The 14,443-nt window shown below is 37.7% G+C and overlaps 1 pseudogene; it reads left to right on the top strand.

The window, feature by feature from the left end:
• The window catches only part of LOC148545756 (uncharacterized), a 171,655-nt pseudogene that overhangs the window by 114,849 nt on the left and 42,363 nt on the right, over positions 1–14,443 (top strand).

The raw sequence follows: 14,443 nt of genomic DNA, 5'->3' as shown, positions 1-14,443 counted from the left end.
GGCGGCAGTAATGGTGATGATAGTAGTGGTAGTGGTGATGGAAGTGGTAGTGGCAGCAATAGCAATGATGGTAGCTAAGTATGAAAGCTTGATGAGAAAGAGTTAGAGATTAGGGTGGTAGTGGTCACTACAACAAATAAGAATTTTTGCAACGGCCTAAAACTGTTGTCATAGATCAGAAAACTATCTCTGAAATTTTAGGCAACACTTTGACAACGTTTTTTAATTGTTCTATATGCAGCCGTTACTAATCCTAATAGGTAATTAATTTTTAGCTAAGACAACGACAACAAAAAAAACTATTGCCCTTGTTACTCTAATACACAACGATTTTCATAATAATTTTTAAAAAACGATTTTTACTGTTGTCTATCATTATGAATGGTTTAGAATCGTAATTCGATAGGCAACGATTTTACACCATTGTACTTTTGTTACTAATTTGGACAACGGTTTGAACACCGTTGCCTTTTGTTAATAATTTATGAACTGATGCCTTTTGTTTTTGGAAAAGTATATGGAACTAACTCCTAATCAGTCAAGAATGGAACAACTTAATTAATTATAATTATATTAATAATTAACTTTAAATTTTTTAAATTCAAAATTTAAAAATTTTAAATTGATTAAGTAAACCTAATTAAAACCTATAAAAACTTTCCTCTTCTCTCTCACATTAACCTACCCACCTCCAACAACTACACACAGAGACTTCTCTTTCTCACCATCAGGCCCTCTCCGCCTCTGCCCTCATCCAAGACTCTGCAACTTCTCAGACTGAAAGTGACACAGCAATGCATTGAGTTGCTGATGTTGTGATCCAAAGAGGGACTTGGTTTGTTGAAGGAGAGCCCAGTTTTCAGTGATGAGATCGTAGGAACCCATTTCAAGAACGCCATCGGTGGTTGGAATGTGTATGAGAGTTCGGATGCCATGCATGTAAGCTTCTTTAGCTCTGTCACAGTCACAGAATTGAAGGTCCACGTTGAGTCAGATGAGAGATCCCGAATCGAAGGCCTTCTCGGGTAGCGAAGAATATGAAGCTTCACCCATAGGGAAGATGCGTGTCAAAGAGATCACGTAGATATCCTTAAATTCAGTCTCTGCCTTACACTTGGTTCAGCTTTAGGAATTGTTTAAGGAAGCAATGGTGGAGTACGAATTGTCCTTGAACAATTACAGAAATATAAAAAAAAATATTCATTTAATAGGAAAAAAACATCCTAATACTTAACAAAAGAAATATCCAGTTATATTTTGGAAAAAATAATTAGATATCTTTAAAATTTTAAAAAAATTATGAAATTCTTAAAGAAATAGAGACATTTACATTTGCAATACAAAAAAAAATCGAAAAATATATAAAAGAACATCCATTCGGTATGAAAAAGAAACATTCCGATACTTAGCAGAAGAAACATCCATGTATATTAACTTATTTTTATTAAGATGAGTTTCGAGGTCCAGCCCATTAGAAAGTTAGCAGGAGTTGGCTGAACCCCCTCTTGGTTCCCTAGCAGAATTGTTTGTTTTTTTTACCACGGTTTAATACCATTGTCATTTTGTAGCTGTCTTTGATTATAATTTTAACACCATTGTCTTTTGTGACTATTTACAATAGTTTTTTGTAGTTATATGTTTGTTTATTTCTAACGATTTTCTCATTTTGCATTGGAATCAGTATTTCAATTATTATTTTTAATTTAATATCACTAAATAACCTAACTATTTGAATCAAATTACTAATGAAAAATAATAGAACATTTACCATCAAATTTGATTCATAAAATATTTTATAAAATTCACACACATTGTATCATCATTACAAAATACCATATTACTAGTTTAAGTTATAACCACTTCTAATTATATCATCATTGTTCAAAATACCATAATATTAGTCTAAGTCATAACAACCTCTAACTATATCATGTTTGCAAAATATTCAATAACAAATGAGAGTCGACGTAATTACGTAGCAAGTAGGTTTATCATCATATCCACAACTTTATGACTTTTACTCTCTAATATTTGATCTTCAAATTTTGTGATTAAGTTCGTTTTTTCCTTCAAAATGATTTTCCATTTACTCACTCTTACCCCCTTCTTTCTCCTCTTTTCCCCATTTTTTCATCCACATTCATCCATCCCATCACGCATCACTTTCCTTGATTTCCTCATCTCACATTTCATTCTACCCAATAACCTCTCATTAATCCCATCAATCTCTCTTCCAACTAACCCCATTCATTTTCAAATTTTATTTCCCCCCTATTTTTCCCTCCCCATGACCGAACCAACCTCAACCTCCTCCTATTTTTCCCTATTTTTCACTTCATCTACTCTCACCACACCTTCGCTACTCTTCTCCTCTTACACATTCTTCACCATACACATTCATTTTCTTCACTTATCCCTTCCTTTCCTCCCAAAGGCCGAAGCCTATATCCCTATCCCCTCTATCTATTTCTTCTATTTTCTTTACTTTTCCTTTTTTTTAATTTTTTTTGCTCGAGGACGAGCAAAGTTTTTAAATTTGGTGTTGGATGCTCCGCTTTTTGCTCCTTATTTCTTGCCTCCATGGCACCAAAAATCGGAGAGTCCTCAAGGAAAAGAAAAGAGAAAGCCCCCGTTTCCGCTTCCGAGCCATGGGAAACCACAAGATTCCTCACCAAGGCCCATCAAGATCATGTTTATGACGTGGTGAGGAAGAAAAAGGTGATTCCCGAGGTGCCCTTCAAGCTGAAGGTCGATGTATACTCAAAGATCCTATACCAAATTCTGAGAAGGGATTGAAAAGTTCTGGCCAATCACATAACCGAGGTGGGAGTATTGATGGTGCAGGAATTCTATGCCAACGCCTGGATCACAAAGAAACATGATACAAGAGTGAACTCGGAGCCGAAGAATTGGCGCACCATGATCAAAGGGCACATTATAGATTTTATCCCTGAGATTTTGAGGGTGGTGTTACAGTTGTCAGAGCCACAAAATGAACCTTATTCATACACTCGAAGGGTCAACACTAACCAAAGATTTGATCAAGTTCTTGCTGATATCTACGTGCTTGGAGCTCAGTAGAGGAGGGATGCTCAAGGATGGCCTTACCAACTGGGTAGGCTTGACCTTAAGCCAGTGGTTAGAGGATGGTTGAAGTTCATCTAACGTTCGATTATCCCTACGAGTAACCGCTCTAAAGTTAAAGTTGAGCGAGCTGTGATGATCCACTGCATTATGCTTGGCAGTGACGTGGAGGTACATGAGGTGATCCCACAGGAGTTGTACAAAGTAGCTGACAAGCCCTCCACTCAAGCAAGGCAGGCATTCCCTCATCTCATTCATCACTTATGTGTAGCAGCTGGAGCTCACATAGATGGAGATACCCTGATAGACAAGGAAAGACCAATCACAAGGAAGGGTATGGAGCACGCTAGGGAGCCCGTGCAAGGACTGCAGCAAGAGCTAGTTCCACCACCTCCACAGGATATTCCGGAGATGCCTCAAGGGATTTACTTCCATCCCCGTGACTATTGGGATTAGTTGACCACATATTTAGGGGAGCTGATATCATCAGTTGATCAGCTGAGGCTGGAGCATTAGGACCAGTTTTTCCTCCTCCATCAGATGATGGAAGATCAAAGGAGATTGATGGAGGATTAGAGGAGGTAGGGACGTAATATTGAGGAGCTTAAACGCTCCAGAGGATTCCTCAGAGGGAGCAGTAGTCGCCATCACAGAGGTGGTCTAGTTTTATTCTCCCTATCCTTATTTTAGTTTTTATTAAGTTTTTATAGGTTTTAGTGTTAAATTCACATTTTTGGATTCCACTTTGAATTTGTATATTTTTGTACCATTTCAGGTATTTTTTTTCTCTAAAACTGGGGAGTTGGAGCAAAAGTCTGATTCATAGACAGAGAAAGCACTGCAGATGCTGTCCAAAGCTGACCTCCTTGCACTCGGAAGATCTTTTCTGGAGCTGTAGAAGTCTAAATAGAGCGCTCTCAACAGCTATGGAAAGCTGACTTCCAGAGCTTTCCACCAATATATAATAGTTCATACTTTTCTTTGGATTAGGAGGCCCAAAACTGGCGTCCAACGCCAGCTTCCTGCCCCATTTCCAGGCGTCTAGTGCCTACAAAGCAAAGGCCAGCGTCCAAACACCCAGAGAGGACCCCCCAGCCAGCGTTTCATGCCCAAAAGACCTCACAGCATGTGGATCTCATTAACGCTTAGCCCAAACACTCACCAAGTGGGCCCCAAAAGTGGATTTTAGCTCTAAAAAGATTGTTTTACCCTTACTAGTCATTAGTTTAGTATTTAAGGGATTAAATTCATATTATTCAGACACTTTTACTTTACCTTTACCATATTTTCGAATTCAACATTGTATTTTTTATTAGTATGAGTTTCTAAGCCTCCTAGGTTGAGGGGAGAAGCCCTGCTGAGTCCTATGAATTAATAAAAGTATTACCGTTTCTTCTTCGATCCGTGTTTGATTTATTTCTAAGATGTGTATTCATTCTTCAACATGGTGAATAGGATGATCAGTGATGCACCACTATTTCGTGGTACATTTTGTGCGTAACTTAGAGGATTTCATCAACTTCCTTCACACTTATCCTCATAAAATGCATGATTTTGTGTTTCCTTCCCAATTTCGCTTAATGGTTGAAAACATACTTTTTAGGCCCTAAATAAGCTATATTTTTATCTTCCTTTATTACTATTTGATGTCGTGATCTGTTTGTTAAGTGATTTCAGAGCTTATAGGGGCAATAATGGTCTAGAAGAGGGAAAGGAAGCTTGCATAAGTGGAAGGAGGATGAAAATGGAGCTTTGGAGCATTGGCACCGACGCGCACGCGCAGCCGACGTGCACGCATGGGAGCTGGATCTTGGATTGGCGCGCAAAAAGGGACACATATACGTGGCTGGCCAGAATTCTCATCGATGCGTATGCACGCTTGACGCGTACGTGTGACGCTCGGCACGTGACCTCTTTAATGAAAACGTGCCTGGCAATTTCAAGAGAGCTTCAGGCCCAGTTTTGAGTAGAATTTTGGCGGGAAAAGACATAAAGGACCAAGGATTGAAGGGGATTGATACTTTTCACACACTTTTAGTTATTTTTGGGAAGTTACACTTTTAGAGAGAGAAACTCCAACTTCTCTCTAGGTTTTTGGCTTTCTCAATTCCAATTGCACTTGGATCCTTTGGTTAGATCTGAACTTTGATTCAATTTTACATTGCTCTAGATTGTAGATCTTCTTCTTCTACTCTCAATTTAGTGTTCTTGTTACTCTAGCATTGTAGATCTTGGATCTAGACCTTGTTACTTTGATTTCTATTAATGCATTGAGGAATTTCATGTTCATTGTTGTTAATTGTTTGATTGTTGTTAATTGTTTGCAATAGAAAGCTTTAATTCAATTACTTTTCTCAATTTCATGATGTCTTCCATTATTGCTCACCAATTGCTTGAGAAAATGTCAACTATAGCTATAGAGTTGATATTTACTCTTGGCTTAGGGGTTGGGTAATTAGAGACACTTGAATTATCAAGGTCTTTTGTTGATTAACAATTGAAAATTGCTAATTGATTTGAATGACACTAACTCTAGTCTCTCCCTAGGATTTGACTAGGACTTGTGGACTCAAATTGATTATCTCTACTTGACTTTCTTTCATAGTTAGAGGTTAACTAAGTGGAGCAATAACCAATTGATGTCACAATTTATGGAGATAATGATGATAAGACTTTCAATTCTCAACCCTAGCCAAGGCTTTTATATTGATTGATTGTCATTCACTCTTGCTTGATTTCAAGTTCTTGTGTCCCTTAGTTTCATAGTTATTTGTTCATTACTTTTATGCAAGCTTGTTTACATTTCTTGCATTCAACCTCAAACACTAAGAAACTCCTAGCCAATGATGTGCACCTTAGGGCAACTCCCAGGGAGAACGACTTGAGACTAATACTCTCGGTTATTAATTCGAATTTTGGATGCACATTTTCTTTGTTTGATGCATAGCTTGTTAGTTTAGACTATACTCATGACGAACTTATTTGGTAAAATTCTATACCGACAAAATATCGTGCATCAATCAGTGACAATCAGCTCTGTTCATCATACTAAGATGAACGTGCCTGACAAACACCCGCATCTACTTGGGTTGGTGTGAATACGTGGCCGGAAAGTGCAAACCAACAGCTATGTTTATATATCTCTCAGACGGTTAATCCACGACTTCGTTGGGAACTTCTCTAGACACCAGTTCAGCCAATTTTTGGGGAGATTAGGATCTCCGTGGTATAGGCTAGAATTGACAGAAGTAGCATTCTCTGAATCGGAAGATCGACCTTGTCTGTGGCGTTTTGAGTAGGATCGCCAAGAGAATGAACTGCTAGAGCTTCACCCTCCGTCAGATTGGATGACCACGGGCAATGGCATTCGATCTGGAGCAGAGGAGATCAATAACCACGGGCAATGGCTTTGATCACATACAGCCTGCCATTGAAGAGATCTCTCACAAGCAAAGAAGACAGTAATACCAGAGTTAATTCAAAAAGGCTAAGCAACTCTAATCCTCAATTATAACCCTTTTACTGATTTCATTGACAAAATACCTTATACCCTTCTCTCATATTTCTCTTAATGCAATTAAGCCTCAATCCAACAACATCTTGATTTCACCTGACTAAGATCTACAGGATAACCATAGCTTGCTTCAAACTGCAATCCTCGTGGGATCGACCCTGACTCGCTCAGGTATTACTTGGACGACCCAGTGCACTTGCTGGTACAGTTGTACGAAGGTGTGGGGATTCGTGCACCAAGTTTTTGGCGCCATTACCGGGGATTGTTTGAGTTTGGACAAACTGACGGATTGTCTTGCTCCCTAGATCAGGTAATTTTTATTTTATTTGAGTCTTTTATTTTTATTTTCTTCTTCTCTATTTTCGAAAAAATAAAAAAACTTTTTCAAAAAATATTTTTCTTTTCTTTGTTCAATTTTTGTTCTTGGTTTGAGTCTTACCTATTTTATGTTATTCAATTCCAAAAATTTTAAAACTTTCTCAAAAACCTTTTTCAAGCAGTTTATTTTCAAGCATCCTTAGCTTTCTGTTTAAGTCTTTTATTTGTGTTCTTGGTTGAATTTTTGAAAATTCATGAGTCTTTTTCTAAAAAATTTTTAAATTTAGTGTCTTTTTGTTTAAGTCTTGTTTCAATTTTTAAGTTTTGTGTTTGAGTCATTGTTTTTGTTCTTATTGCAATTTTTGATTTTTTGGTATCTTCCTTTCAAAAACTTTTCAAAAATAGTTTTTCTTTAGTTAAATCTTGTGTCAAGTTTCTAAGTTTGGTATTTTCTTGTTACTTTTCTTTTAATTTTCGAAAATTGTGTTTTGGTTTTCTAAAAATTTTAAGTTTGGTGTTCTTTATATGTTCTTGTGCTCTTTAAGTTTCTTGAGTTTTGTTCTTGGTGTTCTTTTTAATTTTTAAAGTGTTCTTGTGTTTTATTTGTGTTTTGATCTTAAAATTTTTAAGTTTGGTGTCTCTTGGTGTTTTTTCTTCAAAATTTCGAAAACTTAGGGTGCTAGATCTAAAAATTTTAAGTTTGGTGTCTTTTACTTGTTTTTATCTTTCTTCATTAATTTCAAAAATAAAAAATATCTTTTCTATCTTTATTTTTTTATTAATTTTCAAAAATTTTTAATAAAAATTCAAATTTTAATTTCAAAATTTTTATCTTATCTTAGCTTTAAATTTCAAAAAATCAAATCTTTTCAAAATCATATCTTTTTTCAAAATTTTATCTTATCTTATTTCAAAATTTAAAATTAAAAAATTCAAATTTCAAACTTCAAAATTAAAAATTCAAATTTCAAATTTTAAATCAAATCTTTTTCAAAATCAAATTTCAAATCTTATCTTGTTGACTTTTTCAAAATTCAAATTTAAATTTCAAATTTCAAAATTTCAAAATTTAATTTTCAAATTTTAAGTCTTAAATTCAATTTTTTTTCTCAATTAGTTACTTATCTTCTCTCTTCTTTTTCAAAACTTCTTAACTAGTTCCTCTCTCTTCTATTTTTGAAAATTTTTCTTCTCTTTTTCTCTCTTCTTTTTCGAATTTCAATAATTAATTTTTAATTCCTTTTAATTAATTAACTTTAATTTTTGAAATTAATTAATAAATAAAATAAAAATAAAAATATTTTAATTCTTGTTTATCGTTTCTACTCCTATCTTCATCCCTCTTTCTCCTCTTCTACCTTTCTCAATCATGAACCCAATTGGGAATGAAGAGTTTAGAAGAACTCTGGGATCTTATACAAATCCCACTGCTGACTTCTATGGAAGAAGTATCAGAATATCTCACATCGGAGCAAGTAGCTTTGAACTAAACCCTCAACTTATCACTTTAGTGCAGCAAAACTTCCAGTATTTTGGGCTTCCTCAGGAAGAACCTATAGAGTTCCTGGCAGATTTCTTAAAGATTGCTGACATAGTACATAGTGAGGGAGTAGACCAAGATGTCTACAGATTATTATTTTTTCCTTTTGCTGTAAAGGACCAAGCAAAGAGGTGGTTAGATAACCAGCCGAGATCTAACTTAAAAATATGGAAACAGCTAGTAGATAGGTTTTTAAATCAATACTTTCCTCCAAGAAAGATGGCCCAGCTGAGGCTGGACATCCAAGACTTCAGACAAGGAGATAATGAATCTCTTTATGATGCCTGGGAGAGGTATAGAAGGATGCTAAGAAAATGTCCCACTGAAATATTTTCAGAATGGGTACAGTTAGACATCTTCTACTATGGACTTTCAGACATGGCTAGAATGTCTTTAGACCACTCCGCTGGTAGTTTCATACACATGAGAAAGACCATTCAAGAAGCCCAAGAGCTTATTGAGACAGTTGCCATCAATCAGCATCTGTACTCATCTGCTGAGACTCCTATAAAAGGAGAGGCCAAGGCAGTATATACTGAACCTAACCTTTCAGAACAGGATAGCCCATTGACCCAGCAACTGCACGCCCTTTCTCAGTAACTGTTGGAACTGCAAGAGGCTCTGTGAAAAACTCAGGCTTCTAAAAAAAAATATAGAAGCACAACTGAGTCAAACAAGGCAGCAGTTATCTAAACAACAGGATGTTAGGAAAAGAACAACTAACAGAGGATAACCAGGTCTCTGCACAAGATAATTCTGGGTGTTCAAATACCCAGAGAGGTATCACTCTTAGCGTTGAACGCCAGGAAAGGGCAGAGATTGGGCGTTCAAACGCCCAAGGGGGTAGCAGCATGGGCGTTGAACGCCCAAGCAAGGGATGTGAGTCACTCACTGATAACAACCCTCCTAAGCAAGCTAGTAACTCTCCTTCCAACACATATGGAATTCGGCCTCCATCAACTAAGATTGATGAGTATAAGGCTAAGATGCCATTTCCTCAGAAACTCTGTCAAGAGGAAAAAGAAAAACAGTTTGCTCGCTTTGTGGACTATCTCAGAACATTAGAGATAAAGATCCCTTTTGTAGAGGCTCTTGTGCAGATACCTTCTTATGCTAAGTTCATGAAAGACATCCTAAGTCATAAGAAGGACTGGAAAGAAACAGAAACAGTCTTCCTTACTGAAGAGTGCAGTGCAATCATTCAAAAAAGCTTGCCAGAGAAGCTTAAGGATCCTGGAAGCTTTATGATACCATGCACTCTAGGTGATGCTTGTACAAGGACAGCTCTATGTGACCTTGGAGCAAGCATCAACCTAATACCTGCTTCGTTAATAAAGAAGCTTTGTTTGACTGATGAAGTCAAACCAATTCGGATATGCCTTCAACTTGATGATGGTTCTATTAAGATACCATTAGGAGTAATTGAAGACATGATTGTCAGAGTTGGACCCTTTGCTTTCTCCACTGACTTTGTGGTGATGGACATGGAAGGGCACAAGAGTGCATCCCTTATCCTAGGGAGACCCTTCCTAGTTACAGGACGGATCCTCATTGATGTTGAAAAAAGGGAAGTAACCCTAAGAGTAAATGAGGAAAAGTTCATACTAAATGCTGTCAAAGCTATGCAGCATCCAGACATCCCTGAGGAATGCATGAGCATTGACCTCATTGATTCCCTGGTGGAAGAGGTCAACATGGCCGAAAGCCTCAAGGAAGGGTTGAATGATATCCTTGATGATATCCAGCCTGATTCAGAGGAACCTCTGGAAACCTCTGAGAAAAAGGAGAAGCCTCCAAAGCTTGAGCTTAAGCCATTATCTTCCTCCCTGAAATATGCATTTCTAGGAGATGGAGATACGTATCCTGTGATCATGAGCTCTGTCTTAGAACCACAGGAAGAAGAAACACTAATTAAGATGCTCAAAAGACATAGGACCGCCCTTGGGTGGACTATAAGTGACCTTAAAGGTATTAGCCTAGCCCGATGCATGCATAAAATCCTGCTGGAGGATAATGCCAAACCTGTGGTATAACCACAGAGGCGATTGAATCCGTCTATGAAGAAAGTAGTGCAGAAGGAAGTCATTGAGCTCTGGGAGGCTGGGATCATTTATCCCATTTTTGACAGCCCCTGAGTGAGCCCTGTCCAGGTTGTTCCTAAGAAGGGAGGCATGACAATGGTTCATAATGAAAAAAATGAGTTGATCTCAAAAAGGACAGTTACAGGGTGGCGTATGTGCATCGACTATAGAAGACTCAATGACGCCACCAGGAAAGATCACTTTCCTTTACCCTTCACAGACCAGATGCTAGAAAGACTAGCAGGTCATGCTTTTTATTATTTCCTGGATGGATATTTTGGGTACAATCAAATAGCAGTGGATCCACATGATCAAGAGAAAATAGCATTCACATGCCCATCTGGCGTGTTTGCCTACAGGTGAATCCCATTTGGCCTGTGCAATACACTTGCCACCTTTCAGAGATGTATGTTATCCATCTTCTCTGATATGGTAGAGAAGTTTCTTGAAGTATTCATGGATGACTTCTCTGTTTTCGGAGACTTATTTGACTCCTGTCTTGATCATCTGACCCGAGTTCTGAAAAGATGCCAAGAAACAAACCTAGTTCTAAACTGGAAAAAATGCCATTTCATGGTAACTGAAGGCATTGTTCTTGGACATCAGATCTCAAATAAGGGGATAGAAGTAGATCAAGCTAAGGTGGAAGTGATAAAACACTTGCCTCCACCTACTAATGTCAAGGCAATCAGAAGTTTCCTAGGACATGCAGGATTTTACAGGCGGTTCATCAAAGATTTTTCAAAAATCGCAAAATCCCTGTGCAATCTCTTGGCCACTGATGTTCCATTTGTCTTTGACCAAGAATGCTTGCACGCTTGATAAACCACTATTTTATGGTTTATCTTGTGTTTAATTGAATGGTTTTATCAAGCTTCTACCCACTTATTCATATGATTTGCATGATTTTACAATTTCCTTCCTAGTGTTATTCTATGGTTGAAAACTTGCTCGCTAGAGATCTTTAATTTGAATATTTTAATTCTCCTTTATACCATTCGATGCCGTGATCCGTGTGTTAAGTGTTTCAGGCTTTATAGGGCAGGAATGGCTTAAAGAATGGAGAGGAAGCTTGCAAAAATGGAAGAAACACAAGAAACCAAGGAGATAACCAGCGAGCACCGACGCGCACGCATGGCTCACGCGAGCGCCGTAATGGAGAAATTTGCAGCGACGCGTGCGCGTGCCTAACGCGTACGCTTGGATTGGAGTTCTGCAAGATGACGCGTGCGCGTGCCTAACGCGTACGCATGAGAAGGAAATTCACCAAATGACGCGCACGTGTGACTGACGCGTACGCGTGACCTGCGCGATCTGCAAAAATAACAGAAAACGCTGGGGGTGATTTCGGGCCGAGTTTTGACCCAGTTTCTGGCCTAGAAACACAGAATAGAGCCAGGGAACATGCAGAGACTCAAGACACATTCACACATTCTCATTAGCGTAGTTTTAGCATTTTAGATCTGAATCTAGAGAGAAAATTACTTTTCCTCTAGGTTTTCTTTACATTCATAGTTTATTAGTTTTATGCTTTTGCTTTTGGATATTGAAGAGTCATCACCTCCGTTGAAGATACTATTCTAGTTTGTTTCCTTACTCTTTTATTTATTCTATATTCTTAATTCTTGTTTAAAGTTACAATTGGATTATTTTCATGGATTGTTGATGAGCGGATAATTTATACGCTTTTTGGCATTGTTTTTAGTATGTTTTTAGTAGGATCTAGTTACTTTTAGGGATGTTTTTATTAGTTTTTATGTTAAATTCACATTTCTGGACTTTACTATGAGTTTGTGTTTTTTTCTGTGATTTCAGGTATTTTCTGGCTGAAATTGAGGGACTTGAGCAAAAATCAGATTCAGAGGTTGAAGAAGGACTGCTGATGCTGTTGGATTCTGACCTCCCTTCACTCAAAGTAAATTTTCTGGAGCTACAGAACTCAAAATGGCACGCTTCGAATTGCGTTGGAAAGTAGACATCCAGGGCTTTCCAGCAACATATAATAGTTCATACTTTGGCCGAGTTTAGACGACGCAAAAGGGTGTTGAACGCCAGTTCTACGCTGCAGTCTGGAGTTAAACGCCAGAAACACGTCACGAACCAGAGTTGAACGCCAAAAACACGTTACAACTTGGCGTTCAACTCCAGAAGAAGCCTCTGCACGTGTAAACTTCAAGCTCAGCCCAAGCACACACTAATTGGGCCCTGGAAGTGGATTTATGCATCAATTACTTACTTCTGTAAACCCTAGTAACTAGTTTAGTATAAATAGGACTTTTTACTATTGTATTAGACATTTTATGATTTTTAGTTCATCTTTGAATCATATTGATCACGTTTGGGGGCTGGCCTCTCGGCCATGCCTGAACCTTCATCACTTATGTATTAATGCAAAGTACTACTGTGTTTTATTCAATTCAACTTATTCCGCTTTTAAGATATTCATTCGTACTCCAACATGAATGTGATGAACGTGACAATCATCATCATTCCCCCACGAACGCGTGCCTGACAACCACTTCCGTTCCACCTTAGATTGAATGAATATCTCTTGGATCTCTTAATCAGAATCTTCGTGGTATAAGCTAGATTGATGGCGGCATTCATGAGAGTCCGGAAAGTCTAAACCTTGTCTGTGGTATTCCGAGTAGGATTCAGGGATTGAATGACTGTGACGAACTTCAAACTCGCGAGTGCTTGGCGTAGTGACAGATGCAAAAGGAGGGTGAATCCTATTCCAGCATGATCGAGAACCTCAGATGATTAGCCGTGCTGTGACAGAGCATTTGGACCTTTTTCACAAGAGGATGGGATGTAGCCATTGACAACGGTGATGCCCTTACAGAAAGCTTGCCATGGAAATGAGTAAGACTGATTGGATGAAGACAGCGGGAAAGCAGAGATTCAGAGGAACGAAAGCATCTCTATACGCTTATCTGAAATTCTCACCAATGAATTACATAAGTATTTCTATCTTTATTTTCTGTTTATTTATTATTATTATTCGAAAACTCCATAACCATTTGATATCCGCCTGACTGAGATTAACAAGATGACCAAAGCTTGCTTCATACCAACAATCTCCGTGGGATCAACCCTTACTCACGTAAGGTTTTATTACTTGGACGACCCAGTGCACTTGCTGGTTAGTTGTGCAAAGTTGTGAAGTTATGTTTAGACCATGGTATTGTGCACCAGTTATTGGCGCCATTGCCAGGGAGAGAACGAACAACAAATTTTACAACCTCAGAGTAACAATTTCGCATACCAAGTTTTTGGCGCCGTTACCGGGGATTGTTCGAGTTTGGACAACTGACGGTTCATCGTGTTGCTCAGATTGGGTAATTTTCTTCTTATTTTATTTTCAAAAAGTTTTCAAAAAAAATTAATTAAAAATATTTTCAAAAAAATAAAATATATTTTTATTCAGAATTTTTAAGAATGAATTCTAGTGTTTCATGAAGCATGTTGAAGCCTGGCTGGCTGTAAAGCTATGTCTAAATTCTTTTGGACTGGGGCTTCCAACCCAACATTATCAAGAGCAAGCTAGTTGTTGCTAATCCATCAGCTGCTGTATGCTTGATTTGTCACTTAAAGCTTGGCTGGCCATTGGCCATGTCTAGTGTTTTGGACCGGGGTTTTCATTGAAAGCTTGGCTGGCTAGTGAGCCATGTCTAATTCCTGGACTGAAGCTTTAGACTAAGAATGCAAGATTCCTGGAATTCATATTAAAACTTTTGGAATCCTTATTTTTCTTTTTCAAATTAATTTTCGAAAAATACCAAAAAAATTAGAAAATCATAAAAATAAAAATATATATTTCATGTTTCTTGTTTGAGTCTTGAGTCAATTTTAAGTTTGGTGTCAATTGCATGTTTTAAAGTTTGCATAAAATTTTCGAAAAAT

The sequence above is a fragment of the Arachis ipaensis genome, chromosome B9 (genome assembly GCF_059453495.1).
Source record: "Arachis ipaensis isolate K30076 ecotype BB chromosome B9, ASM5945349v1, whole genome shotgun sequence".
Classification (NCBI taxonomy): domain Eukaryota; kingdom Viridiplantae; phylum Streptophyta; class Magnoliopsida; order Fabales; family Fabaceae; genus Arachis; species Arachis ipaensis.
The sequence above is the reverse complement of the archived record's forward strand: the minus strand, read 5'-3'. Positions and strand labels throughout refer to the sequence as shown.